Raw genomic sequence first — 22079 nt, forward strand, 5'->3', positions numbered from 1 at the left:
AGTCCTCAGTGACATTCTGTGACTTTTCTATGAGTGAAAAAACTGGAAAAGGTAAGAACCAAACTTGCAGTCTGTTTACCACTCGCCCTGAATATTCCCTCTGCAACCAAATATCTTTAATAGACATTGAACTAGAAACATGAAATTTCAAAGACACGGCACTTCCTAGATAATGGAGGGGCTGGACTAGTGGATGCAAAGCAGAAGACGTGAGAAAAAAATAGATGAGTGATGAGCGTCACAAAGAGAGAAGCCTGAGTGGCAGCCCTGTTAGGTGTTCAAGGTGCTATTTCTTCCTGGTCGCAGGGGATAGAAGAGGAGAAAGGAGGTGAAGTAATATATGAGACGGTGGCTTTACTCTTGGGCTTAGACTGGCTCATGAGCCACTGAAGGCAGCTCTTCAAGGAGGCTCTCCAGTTTAACACGTTTGTCCCTAGTCTGTGGTTTAAGACTCAGCCTGTTGCCGGTAGATGTAACCAGTGCTCCAGGTTCTTGTCCCATCCCAGAAAGAATTCAGGGTCAAGACATAGAAGTTAAGAAATTTAAGTGAGGATTTATTAAAGGATGGATAGTACACTCTCAAGGGGAGAGCGGGCAGGCTCAGGTGAGCGGCTGCCCAGAGTTTCTTTGGCAAGTTGGTTACATAGGGTATAAAAATGAATGGGTGGAATATTCACTGGGGAGGGAAGGGTCTGGGGTTGTATTCCCTGATTTTCATCCCAGCTCCACCTTCCCAAAGGGAGGAGGGATTTTTGTCCTTATTTAGTCTGGGTCGGAGGTGTCATGGTATCAGTGCATGATGGGTACTTCTAATCTGCAAGGCTAATTTTATTGAAATGAGGGCATAATGAGCAAAAGGTTATATTGGGACACTGGAGATTCCTGCCTTTTCTCACCCTTCTTTGTTGACCTCCAGGCCAATCATCACCCTAAAAGGTATGACCACTTACCAGTCCAGAGGTTTCTGGTTTCTTTCTCTGTCCAGGGACCCCTGGTGCTTACATGATGTATGGTTTCCTGCCTTTTGGCCTGCATCCCCCTTTCTCTGCTCATATCTAGCTATCTGCCTGCTCTAACAAGCCGTCATTAAAGGTCCCAGCACAGTAAGAATCCTCCCCTTTTTAAAAAGAGCACTTTAGGAAAGAAAAGCAACTATTATTGTTGTTGTTGTTATTATTGTTATTATTAAAGGAATTATTTTTGAAATATATTTTAATGTAGGTTAATAATCATTATACTTTTAGGATATGCATCATATTTGTATCTTTGGCCTTTTAATGATAGAAGCAGTTCAGCTGTATCAGTTGAAAAATACTACCAAACAAATAAGACCATCACGAGAGAGGTGTGCTGTACATGTAAATGACTAGTAGATTAATAGATGATTCCTTCAGTATTGTTACTTAAAATTTCTGTAATCCTGTCTCTTCACTTAAAATATTCATTCTTCCTTCTATTGAATCATACTATTCATAAATGAAAAGGGCTTTAATTTGTAAGATGGCAAGAAATGTTAAAGTATCTTATCACCATTGAGGCGACTACATGAGTCATTGTCAAGGCTGATCACTAAGTGGACGGGCGGGAAGCCTCCGCAGTATTGGCTCTGTACCACTGTCGACTGAAAAAAATGCGTCACTTAAAAGTTGAGAACGAGGTTTTATTTGGGGCAGACTTTCTGAGGATGTCAAGCCTGAGAGCTAGCCTCTCAGATCGCTCTGGGGGACTGCTCTGAAGAGGTAAGGGAGGAGCCAGGAGGTAGAGGAGTTTTGCAACTAAGACCAGGTAGTCCACGAACATCGAAAGATTAATGTTAATTAAAGAAAACTAGATATCTCAAGTTAAGGAATTTAGTGCTTTTCTAGGTTTGGGAAGATGCAAGAATCTGGGCTCATTGAAGTCATTCCTTTGATATGCAATTTAACTATCTAGGGCCAGTATCCTGCTCTTTTCCATTCTGAGTCCCCTCAGGGTGCACCATTGAGGGTGCTTCAGTGGTAAGCAGCCCCTTTGTTTCCATCCTAAGTTCCCTCAGGGCTCACCTGAGGGGGTGGCAGAAGTGACTGATGGCTTGGTGGCTGCAGCGTCCTTTCCTTGCCAATATGGTAGCCAACATTTTTCATTTATACCACACTCTCCATGGCAATCAAATTCATAGGAACGTGAGACTTCAAGGTTCTTTCATACACTGACCAAAAAAACATAGCATTTTTCAGATGTCTCTCACCCTTGCAGATAAGCGTATGGCCTGAAGGAGTCTAAAAACAAAGTTTGTGAGCCTCTTCTTGTCAGGGCTCTAAAACCAAGGCACCACTGTCTTAAATAAGGAATATTATAGCAGAATGATGGAACTGAGTCTCTACACAACTTCTGAATCTTCCTGATGCCCCCACCAAGTTCTACCCCCTGTTTTTGAACATGACCTACCTACTCTTCCCATCCGGCCATTCTAGCTGTCAAAGTCTCTCCTGATTCACACAGAAATATAACAAAAGCCATAGTAATCACAGTGATACAATTGCTTTTAAAGAACAGAGTGCTACAGTGATTCTAAACGTGTATATGATGGTTCCAGAATAGTGGCTAAAACTGTTACCGGTGAGTAGGTTCTTGTCTTGTTGCAGAAAGAATACAGAGGTCAAGAAAGCAAAGCAAGGATGTATTACAATCTCAAAGCAAGTGATAGGACACTCTCAAGGGGAGAGTGGGCAGACTCAGGCTGGGTTTCTTTGGCAAGCTGGTTATATGGGGTATAAAAATGAATGGGCAGAATATTCATTGGGGAGGGAGAGATTTGGGTCATATTTCCTGACTTTCATCCCAGCTTCACCTTCCCGAGAGGAGGAGGGATTTTTGTCATTATTTAGCTTTGACTGGAAGTGTCATGGTTTTACTTCATGATGGGTACTTCTTTACTGCAAGGCTAATTTTGAAGGCATAATGAGCAAAAGGTTATATTTGGACACTGGAGACTCCTGCCTTATCCCACCTTTCCTTAATCTGCCTCCAGGACACTTGTCACCCAAAAATGTGTGGTTTCTTATCAGTCCAGAGGTTCCTGCTTTTCTCTGTCTGCCCAAGGACCCCCATTGTTCTCAGGATGTGTGGTTTCCTGCCATTTGGCCTGTGCCCGCCTTTCTCTGCGCATATCTAGCTCTGCCCGCTTCAACAAAATGGAGGTCATCAATTCTCTTTGATTAGACGTGAAGAATTCTTCCATGTTTGAGTGATAGATAGAATTTGGAGACTGAGGACTTTAATTCAGAACCAAATGCATTTGTGTTCTATTGCTGCCATAATGAATTACCACAAGCTTAGCAGCTTAAAACAACACAAACTTACTGTCAGAGTTCTGTAGGTCAGAAGTCCAGGACAGATCTCACTGGACTAAAATGACGTTCTTGGCAAGCTGTGTGCCTTTCTGGAGTCTCTAGGGGAGAATCAGTTTCCGGTTCATTTGGGGTTTTGGCATCATTTATCCCTTGTAGTGATAGGTTAAAGGCTGAGGTCTTGGTTGTCAGTTAGGGCCAGTCTCAGCTTCCAAAGGGCCCTTTTCTACATATTCAAAGGCAGCAATAGCAGATTGAGTCCTTCTAATGTTGCATGTCTCTGACCCACTCTTTTTCTATCCTCTTCTACTTTTAAGATTTATGTGATTATATTGAGACCCCCTAGATAATCCACAATAATTTCCCAATCTCAATGTCTGTACCCTTAGTCATATCTGCAACGTACCTTGTGCTGTGTAAGGAAACATATTCAAATATTCCAAAAATTTCAAAAAAAGGATGTAGATACCTTTGGGGAAACCGTAATTTTATCTACCATGCCAACCTTATATATCCCCAACTGAACAATAATTTCCTCTGTTGAAGAGAATAAGCTTACCAAAAAAAGATTTCAGATGAATAAAATTTGCAAATGAACAAATTAATTTCACAGAACTTAAACCGAAAATTGTTCTTTGCTTCATTCATCTGTTCTATTCTTATCTGCTACCAATCTACTTGGAGAGGTGAAAGGAACAGTCAATGCTGTAGATGAATTATGTCCACCCCTCCCCACCCAAATTAACATACTGGAGCCCTAACCCCACAAAGCGGTGGTATTTGGAGATGGAGCTTTGGGGAGATAATTAGACTTGGATGAGGTCATGAAGGCTCAGTACAGGATTATTGCCCTTATAAGAAGAAACACCAGAGAGCTTGCGCTCTCTTTTTCTCTGCCAAATGAGGACACCGTGAAAAGATGGCCTTTTGCAAGTCAAAGAGAGTGCTTTCATCAGAACCAGACCATAATATCACTCTGATCCCTAACTTCCAGGCTCCAGAACTGTAAGAAATTTATGTTAAGCTACCCAATCTCTGTTTTGTTTGTTTGTTTTAATGGCAGTTCAAGCTGATTAAAACAGAGAAGTAGGTAGGAGCAAAAGAGATTCCTCCTCCTGCTTTCAGTCTAAGGAAATGTCATTTCTTAGTAGAGGTGGCATAATCTGTTCAAAAAGTGGTAAACTTTAGATCCCATTACATATGGTCTTATTTAGTCACTAACTGTATCAGCTAAGAGCAAAAAAAAGAATCTTACCCAAATCTATTGAGATATTCTAAAGTGTCAAGATCATTGAAATGGTTTGAGACCTTCAGAACATTATTTGTAATAACAATTGCCTCTTCTGTATGATTGTAGATCAGATCTCTATCAACTAACAGTAATAATGTCAAAGAGTAATTTTTTGACTGTGAAACTGAGGCAAACTATATAAAACTTCAGCCAATTATTAAGGCTTAACAGTGGATTTCCTTCTCCCCACTGCACACAAAGCGATTTTCATAAGCTTAAATGCAAAAACATGAGGATTGCTAGTAAACTGATTTATCTATGTTTCAAATTTTTTAATTTTAAATCTTAAAATGTTTCATATATATTTTTATTTTTATTATGTTTAATTGACATATAATCAATTTACCAATTTTGTGTTAATTTCCAGTGTACAGCATAGTGACTCAGTTATACATACATACATCCCTATATATATATGTATTTTTAAGATCATAGAAACTCCTCAATAACATAACGATAGGTTAAAAAGAGAATGAACACAAGGATAAAGCTAACTATTTTGGCGGGCAGCCATACCATGGTATGATATCAAGGACCCAAGAAAGTCCTTTCCGTAGATAGTCTCCAAAGGTGGTTACTTCCATCCCTGTATGAATATGCCACTCCCCCAACTGAGAGGTGGAGTTTATTTTGTATCTAGGCTGCCCTTGCAACTACTGTGACTAAAAGAGTACAGTAGAAGTAATATTCTCATACTTCTGAGCCCAGACTTTTAACAAAACTGACAGCTTCTGCGTCCTTCCTCTTAGAATGCTGTTTATTGGAACTCAGCCACCAACCAGCAGGGAAACCCAAGTAGCTATGTAGCGAGGCCACATGGAGGAGAACCAAGGCCCCTGGCTAACAGCTCCAACTAAACTCCCATCTGGAAGCCAGAAACGACTTGCAGCCATTTGTCTGAGGCCATTTGGACCTTCATGCCATCATAGTACCCCACCCAGTACCAAATGAAGCTCATTCAACCAAAATGGGAGAAAAACAGAAAATAAGAGCAGGGTAAGAGGGAAAGTGAGTGCTACCATTTCAAGTGGAGTAACGAGGGGAGACCTCATGGGAAGGTAACATGAGGGAGTGACCCATGTTACTATCTGGAGGCTGAGGGGCTGGCTGGTGAAAAGGCCCTTGTTCATGAGACTTGGCACGTTTGAAAAAATCAAAGAATCCAGTACAATTGCAACAAGGAGACTAAAGGTAGAAAAAGAAATCCCAGAGGTAATAGTGGTCCATAATATGTTGGATTCTGTAGTAGATTAAATGGTGGCCCTCCAAAATATATGCCCATATTCTAACCTCTGGACCCTACAAATGTGATCTTATTTGGAAAAAGAGTCTTGCCAATGCAAATAAGTTCATGGTATCAAGAAGAGATTAGTCTGATTACCAAAAGGGCTTACATACAATAACAAGTGTTCTTAAGAGAAAAGAGAAGCAGGCCATGTGATGACAGAGGCAGAGGTTGGAGGGATGCAGCCACAAGCCAAGGAATGCCTGGAGCCCCTACAAGCTGGAAGAGACAAGGAAGGATTCTCCTGTAGAGCCTTCGGAGAGCATGTTGAAACCTTGATTTCATTCTTCTAGCCTCCAAGACTGTGAAAGAATAAATTTCTGTTGTTTTAGGCCACCAAGTTTGTCACACCAGCCCTAGGAATCCCATGCAGTCTTTCTAGGACATTGTAAGGATTTTATATTTTAATTGGTGGTGGGGGATGAGAGCAAGGTATAACAGAGAAGCAATCTGATCTAACTTACATTTTTAAAAGATGATGAACTGCTAGGTTGAAAATATAGTATAAGGGTCCACGGGCAGAAGTCAAGAAACCAGTTGGCAGGCCAATACAAGCAAGTGATCACACAGGCCAATTTTGCAGCAGTGATGGGGACAAGGACTGGTTAGATTCCAGATGTGTTTTCAAGGTAGAGAAAACAGAATGTCTTCAAAGATGGGACCTAGAGTATGAGCGAAAGTGAAGTGCCAAGGATGACTCCAAGGTTCTGGGTGCAAGCAAATGGAAAGATGGAGTAGTCATTGACGGAAATGGGAAAGGTTGAAGGTAGAACAGATTTGATCAGGAGAAAGAGCATGGAAAATCCATTTGGGCATGTTGAATTTGAGGTTTCTATTAAATATCCAAGTGGAGATGTCAGGCAAGCCTTTATATATAAAAATCTGAAGCTCGGGAGAGAGTGTGGGCTGGAGATACTCATTAGGGTTCGTCGGCATACAGGTGATATCGACACCCTGGAGCTGGGTGAGATCAACAAGAGGGTAAGTACGGACAAAGGAGAGGGACTCTGCGCAGAACCTGGAGTGCTCTGGTGTTCAGAGACATGGGGAGCAGAAAAACAAGCAAAGGAAGCCAAAGAGGAGTGATTGACAAGATAGGAAGACAGTTTTTAGAAAGTGATATCCCAGAAGGTGAAGGGACGAGCGACTGCGAGTGTCAAGTACATGACTGGGACAAGTAAGACGAGAGCTGAGAATTACTCAGCGGCTCCAGCAACGTGGAGCTCACTGGTATCTAGGCAAGCGCAGTCCTGGTGAAATAGTGGGGGTGTGAGCCGGGCTGAAGTGGGCTCGCGAGGGGAGAGGGAAGGACGGTGTGGAGGCCACAGGGGAAGTCTTCAGGGGAGCTTTAACACAAAGGGGAGCAAAGAAATGAGATGGCGGCTGGCAAGGGAAGGAGGCTCAAAGGAAGGGCTTCTGAAATTGAAAGGAGAGGCATCCTGTGTGCGCGCTGATGGTAATCACTGAGAAGAGAAAAAACAAAAACACAATGAAAAAGAATGGGAGGGAGAGTAGAGGTGATTCTTATCTGATTCGTAACACGCTTTCGCTTCAAGGTAACGGTTGTACAGGCAGGCGCCTCTTCCTTATACCAGCGTCTGTGTTCTCTCACCCTCCTTCCTATGCCCTTTTATAATCGTTACTTTCTTTCTTTTATTGTCCCTTTTCACTCATCTCTCTTAAAATATAATCCTTAAACCTGAGTAGGATATAAAAGCCTCACCTATACCAAGAGTAGTGGGAGGATTCATGCGATTCTTGTCCCTCATTTATTTCTCTGCGTCATATCAGCATTGGGTTCAGTGTTTTTCAGGAAGTAGACACCCACCTTCTAATTGAGTCAGTGCGGAGGGTGAAACTCACTGAGCCATCTTGCACCTGGAGTTATCTCCTGGGGGAGATACGCAAAAATAAACAGCAGCCCCAGGCAACTAGGCTGCATTATATTTTTATTAACACAGTAACTCTTTTACCCAAGCAATATTCCGAATTGGATAATTAACTCCCACGTGGCTTTCCCCTTGGCTTTGGAGCGAAACACCAGGCTCTTTCTCAATTAGCATTCTGAGCTTTGAGTCAAGTTCCTTGTGGGCTGCCAGCCAGCTGCCACACAATTGCCCGAATGTGTGAAGCCCATCCTAAATATAGCCCTTTAGCACATGCAGAATCCTTCAGGAAAAAACAAAAACAAAAACAGTAGTATAAGATTTTACTGATAAAAACCAATAGCTACCACTTAAAAGTTCTTTTAGAAAACCAAGTAGAAATAAGTCAAAGAAGCAGTATTTTATTCTGACTGCTCAATTTTCAAAGTCCTGACCTGACCAGAGTCGAAAGATCATCAGGTAGCACGCTCTGATCTAAGTCCATTGAGCAGAACCTTTATCCAGTAATACGTTATGACTGAGTAAAGGTAATCTAGTCGTAAAATGGTAGGTATGAGATAAGGTACGTTGGGAGATTAAAAAAAAATCTGCTTTGTGTTTTGCATTTCAGTGGTTTCGTATTTAAATGGAAAGCAAAAAAGCATAAATATTCTGAAGTCAAAACAGAACTGGAATTTCCATTTCTTATCCACAACATAAATGAGATCATGCCACAGCAGTGGTTCCCTGCACACCACTCTGAAATGAGGACACTCAGAATCTGTAGCCCAGGGTCCAAGGCATGGAAAACCTGTCCTACACCAGCTTCTGAAGGATGCAACACACACACACACACACACACACACACACACACACACACACACACACACAGTGGATTTACAGCTCTACCAAAAGTCGTATCACCCATGACTGAGTCTGTAAAATTTATGCTTAAACTACTTTGTTAAATTTATGAATAAATTTATGAATAATATTTAATAACATTTAGTAATATAATAATATTTTAATATAACTATGAATAAATGCAAATTTATGAATAAATTAGCCTCAAGCAAAAGTGGTAAAAAACACTGCCCCTTTTATATCTTTTTGGAAGTAAATTCTGTTCTTTGGGAAAAGTAACAACAGGGGATGTTTTGACAACATCGACACAATATCTAAGAATTTAGGAATTCTTTGGCACTTGGTTCCATCTCCCCAAAAGCATTGACATCTGCACCCAATCCTTTAAATCCGGATTCTGAGGGCCACTCAAGCTGCCCATGTGGCTTCCGTCCAATTGTGGAGCTCATTTGTGTGCAGGTTTGTCTGGTAAGTCACCCACCTGCGTCCTCGCTGACCTTTCACTTCCGAGTGGTGTGTTATCAACGCACCACATTAAGTACCTTACACATCACTTTTCTCCCTTTAGGACAGAATGGCAACTTGCAGAGGAGTTAGCAGCTGGGGACGGGGGCTGGAGTACTTGCAAACGAAAACATCAAAGGGAACTCAAAGGAGAAATAGAACAGAACTCACGATGCAGTAGGTGAATAAGGGCACTGCTTTGCATTGATGGCTGGTCTCTGTGGGAGGGGATGTGTCCGGGGTAGGGGCAGCCGCCTCCTGTCTGCCCCATGGTTATGGTGTCTGTTAAACTTGGGTCTCTGGGCTCCCTGGTAATGACCAGCCTGCATTCCACTGCCCTTCACACAACTAGAGCACATGTACCCTGTGGCTCAGTCACTCACGAAGTCATCCAAAGTCTGAATGAGGAGAGGGATCGCTGTGCTGTATACACCACACAGGGCACGTGTTTGTTTCCTTCAGAACACTATAGAAATAAGATATTCAGGATAAACTAAGGGAATGGGTCTGCGGGAGACTGAAGAAGTCAAAAGAGGAGGAATCCCCCCTGCATCTTAAATTGAGGGGGAAGAGGAGATGGAGCAGGGAGGGAGAGAGAGAGAGAAAAAATCATTCTTAAGAGGGGAAAAAAAACCCGAATTAAATGAAAGGAATGCTAGGTAACTTTGGAAATTACTTCTTCCAATTCTTAGGTTTCCTTCGAGCATTTCCTGTCAGCTGTCTGGCTGTCCACCAGGGAAAAGAAAAACCTCCTCCTGCTGTACCTGTGGGGATGTGAACTGTAAAGGATGAAAAATCACAACGGTCCACAGGCCAGAGAAAGAAGTGGTAGCATTCCTAAATGACTCGAGCTGAAAGATCGAGCAGAATGTCATAGCTTGTGTTTTTCCACTTTTCTGTGCAGTAAGGCACAGGACGAATCAGTCGGCTGTGAGGTGCCAGTGATGAGTTGACACAAAGCAGCACCGCACTCTGGCAGAATGACACACCTCTTAAGCATCCTGCTAAATCACTAACACTGTGCATTCAGCTATGTGTGGGAGTTCAGGATTTGGGTTCTCCAGCCAATCAGACTACGTTTAAATCCAAGCTCCTTTCTGTCTCTGCGACCCTGGCGAGTGGTTCAAACACCCTGTGCCTCAGTTTCCTCAGCTTCGAAAATAGAAACAACAGCATGTCTCTCATAAAGTCACAGGGATTCAGTTAACTAAGACAGTTAAAGTATTCAGCATAGCTCCTGGCACATATTAAGTATACCATATACATGAGCTATTACTGCTATCGTAACATCAGTAATAGTGATGTTACTTCCAGATGTAATTGGAGTATTTTGTATTTTTAAGTAAATTTTCATAAGTTCAGGGGGAAATTAGTCATCCAGATACTTATATGACATAAAAAACTTCATGAAAATAATCAGATGTACTTTTCTTTTTATCCCTCACTACAAACATATAACTTTAATCATATACTGAATAATTGCATGTGAATATAGTATAGATATATAAAATATGTGATATATTTTTATCTATTTAATTATACATGTAGTTCTAACTTTATATTGTCATTCCTGTGTATCCCGGTGCAGTTGATTTAAAAAAAAAAGAAAAAGTAACGTGGTTGAGAAATAGCAGTAAACTAGTTGATGTAGAGCTGAGGTTAAGTATAGCTCTAGCTTCTTGCCATTTCATTAAAAAATAAGACCAGAGGCCAGTGGGGCCTATTACTTTGCCTGGCAAGCATTAGGCAATCTCACAGGTGAATGAACGAATGAATGAGTGAATATTAGCTTTCCCAGCCTTTCCAGGCTGCCCTTCTACTGATCTCATTCCCTTCCATTCTATTCTTTCACTTTTTCTTTTCAAATCTTGGCTTACATGTGGAAAGCCTTTGATTGAACACAACAAACATTACATGAGGCAAAAACACATATTCCCATGACATCCACTGTGCTCATCCTCATTCTCTCCCATGCCTCTTTTTCTTCAAAAACCACCTCAATTCTTTCTCTCTCTTTCCTTCTTTTTTTTTTTTTTTTTTTTTTTTTTTTTGTCCTGGAGTTTGGAGCAGAGAAACGGTTATTGCAGGGCCAAACAAGGAGAATGGGTGGCTCATACTTGAAAATCCCTGGGTGAGGGAATAGCTCCATTGTAGAGTGCATGCCTAGCATGCATGAGGTCCTGGGTTCAGTCCCCAGTACCCTCATTTAAATAAACAAACCAACCAACAAACCTAATTACCCCCTCCCTGCCAAAAAAAAAACAAGCAAAAAGAAAAACTCAAACTTCATCACGTCAATTCTCTTATGGTATTTTATCTTAAATAAGCTGAAAGCAAAAGTGTTTTCCCAACTACCATAACCATAATCAGTACACCTTCCCCACCCTGGAGTAGAGGATGAAATAAATGTGAAAAGACATCATGTCATCATCTCTCTGTTTGCTTAGGATTTAGGCACCAACAGGTCTGAGACCATGTCTTCTGAAAATTGCGGATGCCCAATAAATATGACTTGAAACCATCTGGCTGGGAGAACTGGGACTCTGTATGTGACCATCCTTATTCCAGGATGCCACTGCTTGGATGATGCTTATTCCTCATTCTATTTCCACTCGCTTCTGTTTCTCTCTCTTCTTCCAGACCACAGGCAAGGCCAGAAAGCTCCTCAGTCTACCCTTTACTCAACGAAGGGTGTCGCCTCCCTTCTTCATCTTCCCTGCTATTAAACAGAGCTTTTTATAGTACCCAGACTGTCAGCCCTCTCAGATGAATTACTTTTTCTGAAAGAAAAAGAAAAAAAGGAAATAAAATGATTCATGATCTTGACCCTTGGGGCTGGAAAGTAATGTCTCATTGAGTGAAAAGGCAATATAAAACTTCAGAGAAACTGCAGTTTCTATTTCAGCTCATACCTGCTAACTTTCCAGCAGTTGGTGGAAATTATTGTGAAGAGACAAGAAAGAATTTGGCCATGGTGTATGGAAATAGCAATAAAAAATTCTTCTGTATATAAAAAGTTAAGGAAAGCAATTATTAACAGTCCAGCTTCTAGTAGGGTTCAGTCATTGGTTCATTTAGTCATTCAGGGTATAATCATCTCTTTGGGAAAAGCTGATTCCAGAACTGTATTCCTAATAACTCTTTTGTCATCTTATTTATGAGAAATAGACTTAATAATCCTAGCACCAACCGACAAAACACGCGATGGCAAAATAGATTAAATCAGAATGTACGAATGAGATCAAATTATTTTACCAATTTGAACATCAAAATTCTTAAGAATTAATTAAATAGGGTATCAGGAGCTGAAAAGAGTAAGCCCAGTCAATCTTCATGTTTTTTTTGCATTTATTTTTTCTGAAAAAAATAATTGTAACTATTATTTTAAGTGTAGCCGGACTTTCTCCGTTTTTTATCTTTAGAATTCTACTCCTTTGTCCACTTACAAATATTTATTAAGTATCCACTTTGTGCAATGCAATAATATGAATAAAACACAATTCCTGACCACAGTGGGCTCACTGTTTAGAAGGCAAATGAGTGAGCAAAAATGACAACAAAATATGTCGAGTATAAGAACACAGAGATTCCCAAGGTCAGAGGTGGCTCAAGGAAGGAGTGGGCAGTTCTCTCAGGGGAGTTAGTAGGTGAAAATGGATAGGCTTTGTCAGACAGACTAAGTGGTAAAGAACATTCCAGGGAGAAAATGAACCATCTGCATAAAGACATGACCCAACATGAAGTGTCTGAGGACCTGCTGGCCAAGTGTTACGGCTGGAGCGTGTGGAAGGAAGTCTGCAGAGTGTGTCAGGGCTGTGGTCACCGAGGGTTTGAGTGTAATGTTAAGAAGCACAGCCAGCTCCGTGCGCATGTGACCTGGGCAGCCACACAGGCCCCTTACTCACAGGGGCTCCCGGCCTGGTTTAATGCTCGGCTGTCACCATCTTGAAATTTTAAATTCTTGAACAAGAGGCCCGGCATTTCATTTAGTACTGGGCCCTACAAACTACAGTGCTACTCATGGTAAAGAGTTTAAACAGTATGTATTTCTAGAAAAAAAAAAAAGTAAAGACAGAGTCAAAAACCCTCATTACTCGTGGTTGTCTGACTTTAACAAACGTCAGTCCGGGTATGTGAATGCCAACAATTCTCAAAAGAAGGAAGAGAAAGCTCTTTTAAAAACTGCTCCTGACCCGACTAATACAGGAAACCGGTTCCATGACTGTGATCCTTGACCTTTTCTGCTGATTCTTGCTCCCACTCAGGTTTGAAAATATCCTCCAGTTCATTACTCTACCAACTTCTAAATACTCTCTGAGATCATCTTTATAAAAACAAACCCTTTAAACAGCACAGGTAAAGTCATTTGGCATTCCCTTTGCCAAAACATACAATGTTTTATTCTTCAGCCTCAAACTCGACCTACTTTCCACTTAGAATCTTAAACAATATAAAAGGTTATAGATGAGCTTTTGTTTACATTAGATTGTATGATGGTTTACAATATTGCTTCTCTATGGAACAACAAATTAAGTTATGATGTTGCCCGAAATTATTCATAATTCGTTTACCTATCTTTAAAATGAAAGTCCTTGGCCCAACAAACAGTGTTTAATTCAGCTCCAGAAGGCATTTTAAAATGAATTCATTTCCAATCTTCCTTTTATTTGAAGCATCACATTTGTTTAACTCACCATCTGTTTCAATAAGAATATATAACTCCTCCATATGTATTATTCACAGCAGTGTTTCCACCACAACCCTAGATCAACACAGACAATATGTTTTAGTTTTTCATTTTGTTTTGTTTTTATTGAAATACAAAATGTATGATGTGCACAAATCTTAAGCATTCATGTCAATAAATATACATACATGTATATGCACACAAATACAAACTCACACACACACACACACACACACATACATGTAACCACCATCCAGATCATGATACAGAGTATTTCCAACACCCTAGAAAGATGTTTTCTACCCTTTCTTAGTAAACACTCCCCAGAGTTAGTGACCAATCTGCCCTCTACCACCATAGATTAAAACTGCCTATTCTTGAACTTCATGTAAATGGAATTTGGGGTGCATTTCACACATCATTATGTCCATGCAATTTATCCCTGTTGTGTGTTACAGTAGGATTCTTTTTTATTACTGCATTAATAAGCCATGATTAATTTATCCATTCCTCTGTTAATAAGCATTTATTGTTGAGCCTCGCTGATGAGTAATCAGTTTTGGAAAACTTCTGGCCGTTATCTCTTCAAATCTCCTCCCTGCTTGGCATTCCAGTTACATGCTGCTTCATCTTTTGATTGGATCCCACATGGCGCTTACAGTCTGTCCTGTGCAGTCCATTATTTGTCCTCTCTGTGCTTCAGTCAGATGTTTTCTATAGACTTGTTGTCAACTTCATTTACCCTTTCCTCTCTGCCCAGTCTGCTCTTAATCCCATGCAATGAGCTATTCATTCTGCGGTTAATGCTATATACATTACGTTTTCCACTTCTTTATAGTCTAGTTATTTTTATTGATGTGAAAGTACTGCAGGGGCTACCAATGATGTTCTTCTCCCCCAGAGAGGGTTTACTCTTTGTTAAACAGATAAGGGCTTTTAAAGTAGAAGTTCTGTTTTATTTAGGTGTGGCAAGTAAAACAGATCAGATGATCAACATTGAAGAGGTAGTTTGTGACACTCAGAGATCCCAAGAGAAGAGGGGCATACCACGGCATTGGCGGCCACACAAAGAAGTTGGTCGGGAGCCAGAGGGAAGGGGAGACTGTGGGGAAGAGCCTTTACTGTGGTTTCTGTGAGAAGGAACTGTGAGGCAGAGTAAACTGGCTTAGAACTGGCTGATTTGAATGGTTTTAGCAGGCTCTGGGGCATAGGGGCTGTCCCTGGTTGTCGGTACCTGGTCCTAGGGTGATGAGAATGGGTGGATAGTGGCCCAGAGTGTAAGTGCCCATTAAAGAAGGTGGTTGGGGTGATGGGCTCTGGATTGGTCAGTCTGCATCTGAAAGGTGTGCTCATGGGTGGGTTTTCACTGTCTCATGGAACTGGCTCACTCTAGAAGGGGCAGTCCCTCTGGCGTCAGCAAGGCTCCAACGTGAAGCGTCAGAATACAGAAAATAAAAGGCATGGTTCATACAGTAAGGGACCGATCACTTCATTTCAGTCAGAGATGGTGCTAGCTTGAGGGTAGTTTGAAGTTTTAGTAAGACTCATTTCCGCCCTTGTTTGTCCCTATTCCTCAGGTACTGCTCTTCCAGGCTTCCCTTTGGAGGTTTAGATGAACTCAATGGCCTCGCTTCCCACACAGGTTCATAATTGAGCCAATGTCTTAAGGGAGAGCACTTCTGTATTTGTGCTACAGACTATGTCCCTCTAGCAGGACTTTGTCTCCTCAGTACTGTAGGACAGTTTATTCTACCTTCATGGCCAGCACAGAGACTCCTGCATCACAACCAGAATTTAGCAAATGGTCTATAGGGAAAACTAAGCTTGTGTGCTGGCCTCCCCTCCTTTCCCATTTGTTACCCCAGTCCCATGCTGGCTTCTCTTTTCCCCAGTAAACTTCCTCTGCTTATGAACAGCTTGAGCCTCAGTCTACACTGCAAATTGTTGATGCTCCTAGGAACAAAACTGGTAGCAGACATCAAGTCATCTCAGAAGAGCTTTTTGCTCTCTGGAATTTTATTTATCTAGTCCTCGTTACTTTCATAGCTTTTCGGTGCCATTGAAAGTATTATTTTTGCAACTTATTTTATTTGTATTAGTTTCAATGAGAGAACAGCCTGCCACAACCTAGTATATCCCACCCAGAAGCAGAAATAAGTATTTATTATGTGTTTTTAAGACTTCTATTTCAAAGAAAGAATTAAAACAAACAAATGAAACAAAAAAAGATAGTTGAAAGTAAAGACACAATGCATTGTAAGGTACATGAATCACAACTCAGAGTTACTGAGGAAAAACATACATGTTAACTGAATTTTTTAAATTTTAGTCAAATATATGTATGGCCTTTCCAAGTTAGCATTCTTAGCTGTCTTACTTTGTTGGCTGAGAGAGTTGCTCATGACCAAAACTCTGATTTACATTCTTTTTTTTCCCTGTATGTGGTCTTTTTTTTTTCCCGGATAGGTTTTTTTTAATATATCTTTATTGAAGTACAGTCAGTTTACAGTGTTGTGTCATTTTCTGGTGTACAGCACAATACTTCAGTCCCATAAGAACATACATATATTTGTTCTCATATTCTTCTTCACCATAGGCTACTACAAGATACTGAATATGGTTCCCTGTGCTATACAGTATCAACTTATTGTTTACCTATTTTATATATAGTAGTCAGTATCTGCAAATCTCGAACTCCCAGTTTGTCCCTTTGACTTACATTCTTATCCTTCTTAAATTCACATCAATGAGACAAGAGAGAAAGACCATGAAGGAGTGGCTTACTGCTAAGAGAGAAACACAGGACAATGTTGTCCATCTTTTCTTGGCTATTATTGTGTGGAATGTGGCAGCCATCTTGTTATCAGCCAGAAGAGGTCTTCACGAGGCACGGCAGAGTGGAGGTAGAAAAAGAAACTTAAGTCGTGACGTAACTCTTGAGCCACTGAGCCAAACATGGTGTCTAATCTACTCCAGGACTTCCTGTTACCTGAAATATTAAGTGCACTCATTAAGCCACTATGAGCCCCCACACTAACTATAGTGACTTAGTGGGTTCTCAGTAAATATTTCTTACAGGGATAAAACCTCAGTAGAAGGATGTATCTAAGGTGAGATAATTAGGACCACATATATCCATTGAATAAATTATTTTTAAGGCAACACTAAGAGGAGTAATTGCTCAGGGTTACTGCCAATTCCTATTTCACTATCTATATTGTAATCAATGCCACATAAGTAACTAAGGCACTGAAACTCTTACTTTAACAGGCCACTCTCTGATATAAAGAACCTTGAACTAGGGGGAGGGAATAGCTCAAGCGGTAGAGCGCATGCTTAGCATGAACGAGATCCTGGGTTCAGTCGCCAGTACCTCCTCCAAATATAAATAAATAAATAAACCCAATTACCTCCCCCTCATAAAACAAAACAAACAAAACCTTGGATTTGAAATCAAAAGACTTGGGTCCAAGAGTCAGTTGTGTATGGCTTTGGATAAATAAAAAATGAATAAGAATAATATTAAAAATCACATTTATTAAATGCCTATCATGTAACAGATAATATGCTAAGCTCTGTGCATACATTATGTCATGTAATTCTTATAAGAACCCTACAGAGTAGATATCACGCCTGTTTTTAGAAATTAAACAAACAAAAAACAGCCCCTTCATGGATTGCCACTCCTGTACACACTATAAGTACCCTGCTCTCAAAACAAAATCTCTTAAAAAATTTAATTAAGTTTGAGTTCGGGGGAAAGTAGCACTCTGAAAAAGACTCTGGGACAGGAGCTCCGGTTTATTTCCTAAGGAAGTGGTCCAGCAACTAGTGCAGGACCTGCAGCCGCCGTCCCTGCCTTCAGCACGAGAGCCTCCCGTGCCTGTGTCGCGAGCAAGAGCCCCCGGGCTGGATCTGCCCGCAGCGCGCTCTGCTGCCTTATTTCCTTGTCACGTTTAGACTCTTCAAAACCACATCCAGAAAGCTTTTGTTGAAAGATCTTGGTTCTCTAGGAATTTAATGCTCCTCTCGAAAAGTAGTGCCCAGTTCCCTGACCTGTGTGGGGCCTGCGGCCCAGCCGGGGAATCAGAACCCCGCCGGGGGCACCTGCGCTGCGCCTTAGAAGGTCCCCAGGGGAAGGAGCCGAAGGTTAATTTCACTTCCATTAATTACACGTGCTGATCGCCTGTCTGCTGCTGCCTCGGCTCCAGCTTCCTAACGGTCAGTTGTTTACCAGGTAATGAGCTGCCTTGCCTCTCCCGCCCTCCACGTGGTACCCGGGCCTGGGTGCTGTGGGATGGCTCACGCTGGGCTGTGCTGGCCAGGCCGCCCCATCTCCCCCAGCACAGGGAGCTTAATAGCCCCTGGCGGCTCAGAGGCTTGGCCAGGTTGTATTAATTTAACCAGAGCTCTCGCGAGGATTTATTTGTTCATCCCAGCACCCAGCAGATGGCTGGCCCAGGATAGCTCTTCGTGAATCACCAGGTGAGCACCTCCTAGGAGAGCCCCAACAGTGACAACTGCCTTCAGCGTCCTGTCCTCGCCAGCACAGCACCCCCCGCACAGCACTCCTGGCCTTGGAGGTAGGTGTCTTTCTGTTTCTCGAGTGTTTGCACCCGAGCGCTCATGCTCTGCCCTCAGAGGGGGCCAGCCAGAGGGAACTCTGGCTTCTTCTGGTAGGGGGCGGCTCAGGCCTGGGGAGACAGCCCCGGGGCTTGGGGGCTCCGCCCAGCTGGAAGCTGCACTCATTTGTATTCCTTACTGTCTCCAAGAGGGAGGCTGGCATTTTTGGAAACACCTGCTGGGCATGTGTCCCTGAGTTAAGTGCTGTCAGTTCTGCGCTCTGCTTTTCTGCTTAACCTTCCCAGCACAGAAGTTCTTTGGTAGGAATCTGTTTTAAGTTAGAGATTTTTTTTGTCTGTGTGCACCATCAGAAGTTTGGTTCACTGATGTAGGTACCAGCACCATCCCTCTTGCCGAGAGAGTAGCTCTTGCTCCCAAAGCCTCAGATGACCTGCCGTTGGGCAGAAAGTTGTGCTCATTGGAGAGAAAAATAATTGGAAATGTTAGGTGGTTTGGGTGTTTATGATTCTTACTTATGGAGCAAAGTATTTGTTGGAGCCTATCTGTCCTGTAACATGGTGTCAACAACCTTGCAAAGAATCGTTTGGGAAGGTCATTTGGGAGATAAGGGGTGTCATACTTTTATCGTTTGACTTAAAGTGGAATAGAATATAATGGAATTACTGACGTGAACAGGTTCTTACTAGCTGGAGTCCCAGGATCAAGGGAAGCGCCCTGAATGATTCTGTGCAGGCTAGCCTAATTATCTGAAGAGGCTTCAGGAGCACTTCCTTCCCTTTCCCCCAACCCCACCTTCTCAGGCAGCCCCACACAGCTTCACTTTCTCCTTTGGGCCTGCTTTTTAAACCTTCCCAGTTTCCCTTGAAACTGAGGTTCTCCCATGAGTCCTGCCTCACCCCTCAGACCTTTCCTAGCATATCTGCCTCCCAGGGAAGTACCATTTTCTTAGCGTTCCCTGAAGCAGCCCAAGCCTCTCCAGCAGCTTGGCCATAGTTGCCCTGGGCCATTAACCGCTCTGTTCATAGCTCTCAGCTGTTCTGCAGCGGCAAAGTGTTCTCACCAGTTGTGTAGGAGAGCTCTATTAGCTGCTCTCAAGTACCAGAGCCCTCAGTTTGCCTGGGGTTTTCTTAGGATGAAGCACATTTGGGGCTTTTGTCCTGGTAGCGTGTTAGAGAAAAGGAGCCCGGTTTGTCCCATTGGTGTTCCTGGTGAGCTGTTACTGCAGCCAGTAGGTCAACATGGAAGCCGCCCACCCGGGGCAACCATCACTGTCAGAATGCGGTGTCATTGACCTGGCTCTCCTGACCCAGCTCTGACCCCACGGACATCCTGGGATGTCTGTTCGCCTGACCTAAGAGGGCAGGCGAGGCAGCCTATGGAAGAACAGCGTTGGGGCGGTGCTGGACCCTTGCAGAGGCGCCGTGGTTGGAGGTATGTTTCCTCCATCTTCAGTTCTGCTGTACTGATAAGTGGGCCTAATTGTAAGTAAAGCATCAGCTGATGCATTAGGATTTGCGACGCCATTCCTAGAGGGCCCCAGGTGCTGGGATTTAGTGGAACAGCTAGAAGGGATGGTCTGTGTGGAAATTGGGCCCAGGTGAGGCATGCCCTCGCAGCGTGGGCTACGGCTGTAAATGCCACGTGAGAAACGCGGCTAGTGGGTGTGGCCAGGGCCTGCATGACATGCCTTGGGTGTTAAGGGAGAGAACTGAACTCTGAATCTGACTGTTGAAGAGTTTGAGTCTTGGCTTATGTTTAGAGCTCCATCTTCAGCTCTTGGCTTAAAGTTCCCTGTATGTGAAGGAGATCAGAAGCTCGTGGGTATTTATTTTCCTGGCTAAGATTAACTCTGCTTGCCCGAGGCCTGCCTGTGGACTTGTATCTCAGGTGAGTCAATTCCCAGGGTCAGACAGGCGGTGCCTGAGATGGTGGCCACCTACCTGTCTGTCAGTCTGTGGTGTCTCACCGCCGGGGAACCAGAGTGTGGCCTGTATCTTATGTCCAAGTCAGTGGCTTGATCGTACCTACAGGCATCTTTCAGAAAACCCCATTGTGCCTTCTGCGGGCTGCTGACACTAATTGTGTTGGAACATCTTCTCTATGTGTGGAGTTCTGTAAAGATGATGGGGTCACATATAAAGAAGTGGTTTTGATTTGGGGATAATGTGATGGGTTCACATACAGAGAAGTGACTTTGATTTGGGGATGCTATTGGTTTGCTACACATGAAATGGAAATTCAAAAAAAATCCAAAGACTCTGTCATGAAGTGTGGAGACAATGATTTGTACTGTATGATGAAATAAACCGCTGTGATTTTGTACCATATATGCCTTTCCATCATATGACCAGCAGCTTCTGAATGAAGCCAGATGATTTCTTGCTGAGAGAGAGAGCGAGCTTTGAGAATCACAGTTGAATTAATGTAAACCATCTTTGTGTAGAGCTCGTGTGAACGCTGTCAACAGTGATGACAGCTGAGCGTCACAGATGCGCTGAACACTGGTCTAGAGCCTGTGTGGGTAAAGGGAGGGGGAGCGGGGCTCTCGGTCTCAGGGCCTCGTAATCAGTGTGAGACGTCATGAAGGTTCACGTGGAAATCTGACTGCAGATGAAGGTCTGCGCACTACGCTATCTTCAGTATCTTACATCTTCACCTCTAATGAATGTATATATCTTGTCTAAAACATGCCAGTTTATTTTTTAAAATTTACCATTTTCTACATCAGTGAAATACCCCTGCTTTCTATCCACCCTTTTCCTTTTCCTGCGACGGTCCTTTCTGACTCAGAATTGTAACTGTCTCACTCCTCAGGTAGATCTTTCTCTACTCTTTCTTCCTCCAACCACTTCCCCCCCCACCATTCTCCCACCACACACATGTCAGAAGATAAAATATACTTGGAAATAATAACAGATCCTCTTCAGAGAAGAGCATAGTATGTTCTTTACAATATACTTTCTGTCCAAAGTTTGACGTGGTGCACTTTAATAACTGTTGATTTTTAAATGCAGAATCATCAGCTGACTTTGATACCTTCGTGTTTTCTTCTTTAAATAAATCCTAAATGCCATTGTGAATTGATAAATATAGGAATTGTACACAGAAATTAGCAGAGCTCTAGAAGTTTGCCAGCTTAGACACAAACCACATAAAGCATAAAAATATATTTTTATACATTTAGAAATATATGGACTTTGGTTGATAATAATGTGTCCATGCTGGTTCATCAATTGTACCAAACATGCCACACGGAGGGATGTTGAGGGTAGGGGAGTATAGATGTGTGGGTGGGGAGGGCTATGTGGGAACTCCGTCTTTTCTATTCAACTCTGCTGTAAACCTGAAACTGCTCAAAAAAAAAAATAAATAAATAAATATATTATTTTTATATGTTTAGAAAATACTAAACAGGCAATTTTCAACATTTTTAATTTAAAGACTTCAGCATATGCAGCGTGACCTAGAGAATTACTTGGGTCAAAACTGTAACCCAAACGCTAATCTAGACTGGATGACACACTGGTGTTCTAACCCGGAAGCCCGTAGTGCAAAGGTGATGCTGTGAGAGATCTGTTCTCTGTATCTTGATCAACCAGCAATGCTGTATAAATCTGCATTTGCACATCACGAATGGGTTTCAATAAGTGAAAACAGTGGTCTGTTAATC

This window comes from Camelus ferus, chromosome 8 (genome assembly GCF_009834535.1).
Source record: "Camelus ferus isolate YT-003-E chromosome 8, BCGSAC_Cfer_1.0, whole genome shotgun sequence".
NCBI lineage: Eukaryota > Metazoa > Chordata > Mammalia > Artiodactyla > Camelidae > Camelus > Camelus ferus.